This window comes from Rhipicephalus microplus, unplaced genomic scaffold (assembly GCF_043290135.1).
Source record: "Rhipicephalus microplus isolate Deutch F79 unplaced genomic scaffold, USDA_Rmic scaffold_190, whole genome shotgun sequence".
In the NCBI taxonomy this organism is placed as follows: domain Eukaryota; kingdom Metazoa; phylum Arthropoda; class Arachnida; order Ixodida; family Ixodidae; genus Rhipicephalus; species Rhipicephalus microplus.
The window spans coordinates 65082-67500 of NW_027464761.1; positions in this window are offsets into that span (position 1 = coordinate 65082).

The window sequence follows — 2419 nt, forward strand, 5'->3', positions numbered from 1 at the left end:
GTGAGTGGGCCGCCAGCCAGGCACAGCCGAAAAGTGCTAAGTCCGAACTGCGTCTGCCGGGGCGGCACGAAACCGCGTCAGCCGGGGCGGCGCGAAAACCGCGTCTGCCGGGGCGGCACGAAACCGCGTCAGCCGGGGCGGCGCGAAAACTGCGTCAGCCGGGGCGAGCCCGGGTGCGGCACCACCGGGAAAACTGTGGCAAACAGACATGGCGATCGAGTGAGTGGGCCGCCAGCCAGGCACAGCCGAAAAGTGCTAAGTCCGAACTGCGTCAGCCGGGGCGGCAAAAACCGCGTCAGCCGGGGCGGCGCAAAAAACCGCGTCTGCCGGGGCGGCACGAAACCGCGTCAGCCGGGGCGGCGCGAAAACTGCGTCAGCCGGGGCGAAAGAAAAAAAAAAACGCGTCTGCCGGGGCGAGCCCGGGTGCGGCACCACCGGGAAAACTGTGGCAAACAGACATGGCGATCGAGTGAGTGGGCCGCCAGCCAGGCACAGCCGAAAAGTGCTAAGTCCGAACTGCGTCTGCCGGGGCGGCACGAAACCGCGTCAGCCGGGGCGGCGCGAAAACCGCGTCTGCCGGGGCGGCACGAAACCGCGTCAGCCGGGGCGGCGCGAAAACTGCGTCAGCCGGGGCGAGCCCGGGTGCGGCACCACCGGGAAAACTGTGGCAAACAGACATGGCGATTGAGTGAGTGGGCCGCCAGCCAGGCACAGCCGAAAAGTGCTAAGTCCGAACTGCGTCTGCCGGGGCGGCACGAAACCGCGTCAGCCGGGGCGGCGCGAAAACCGCGTCTGCCGGGGCGGCACGAAACCGCGTCAGCCGGGGCGGCGCGAAAACTGCGTCAGCCGGGGCGAGCCCGGGTGCGGCACCACCGGGAAAACTGTGGCAAACAGACATGGCGATCGAGTGAGTGGGCCGCCAGCCAGGCACAGCCGAAAAGTGCTAAGTCCGAACTGCGTCTGCCGGGGCGGCACGAAACCGCGTCAGCCGGGGCGGCGCGAAAACCGCGTCTGCCGGGGCGGCACGAAACCGCGTCAGCCGGGGCGGCGCGAAAACTGCGTCAGCCGGGGCGAGCCCGGGTGCGGCACCACCGGGAAAACTGTGGCAAACAGACATGGCGATCGAGTGAGTGGGCCGCCAGCCAGGCACAGCCGAAAAGTGCAAAGTCCGAACCGTGTCAGCCGGGGCGACGCAAAAACCGCGTCAGCCGGGGCGGCGCGAAAACCGCGTCTGCCGGGGCGGCACGAAACCGCGTCAGCCGGGGCGGCGCGAAAACTGCGTCAGCCGGGGCGAGCCCGGGTGCGGCACCACCGGGAAAACTGTGGCAAACAGACATGGCGATCGAGTGAGTGGGCCGCCAGCCAGGCACAGCCGAAAAGTGCTAAGTCCGAACTGCGTCAGCCGGGGCGGCAAAAACCGCGTCAGCCGGGGCGGCGCAAAAACCGCGTCTGCCGGGGCGAAATAAAAAAAAAAACAAAGAAAAAAGCCCGCGCTTAATCAAAAGAAAACAAAGAAAAAAGCTTGCGCTTAATCAAAAGAAAACAAACAAAAAAAGTTCGCGCTTAAGCCTGGCGGTGGAACCACCGGGGCAAACAGACCTGGCGATCGAGTGAGTGGGCCGCCAGCCGGGGTGAGCCAAAAAGTGCAAAGTCCGAACCGCGTCAGCCGGGGCGGCGCGAAAACCGCGTCAGCCGGGGCGGCGCAAAAACCGCGTCAGCCGGGGCGGCGCAAAAACTGCGTCAGCCGGGGCGGCACGGAAAAACGAAAACCGCGTCAGCCGGGGCGACATCAAAATGAGGAAAAAAAAAAAAACTGCCTTAGGACACCTGCGTACACTTTCATGCGTTTGGGCATATCTCTCTGTAACACGCGCGCCCCTCGTTACGCGCGGCACTCTGTTTTCTCCGACACCCATATTTCGGCGGCATGTGGCACGCGCGCCCGTCCCTACGCACGGCACACCGCAGTGCTTTCTCGATATTTTTCTTTTCCTCCAACACCGTCATCTATAGGCTTTTAGTGACCTGTTGCTCGTGGCACAAGTTCGCTTGCTCTGACACCTCTTGCATGCGCACCGTTTTTGCGCACGGTGCTATGCCGCAAAGCACGGCAGTCGCATGCGTTTCTCTCAGGCACCTCTTTTTTGACACAACGCTGTGGTGCTTAGAAACACACGCGCCGCTTTTGCGCACAGAACTCCACCGTACAGCACGGTAGTCACGTTTGTTCCACACGAACAGCAGTGTGCATCGTGCTACGACACTTTGAAAGCTTTTTCTTCCGAGTCTCGACCGCGCTGTTCCTTTCGTACTTGGCGCGATTTTGGGACCAGCTTTGTTTTAAACCCCTACTGCGCGCCGTTCCTTTCGTACTTGGCGCGGTTCAGGGTTTGTTTCGAGCCCTTAGCCGCGCTGTTCC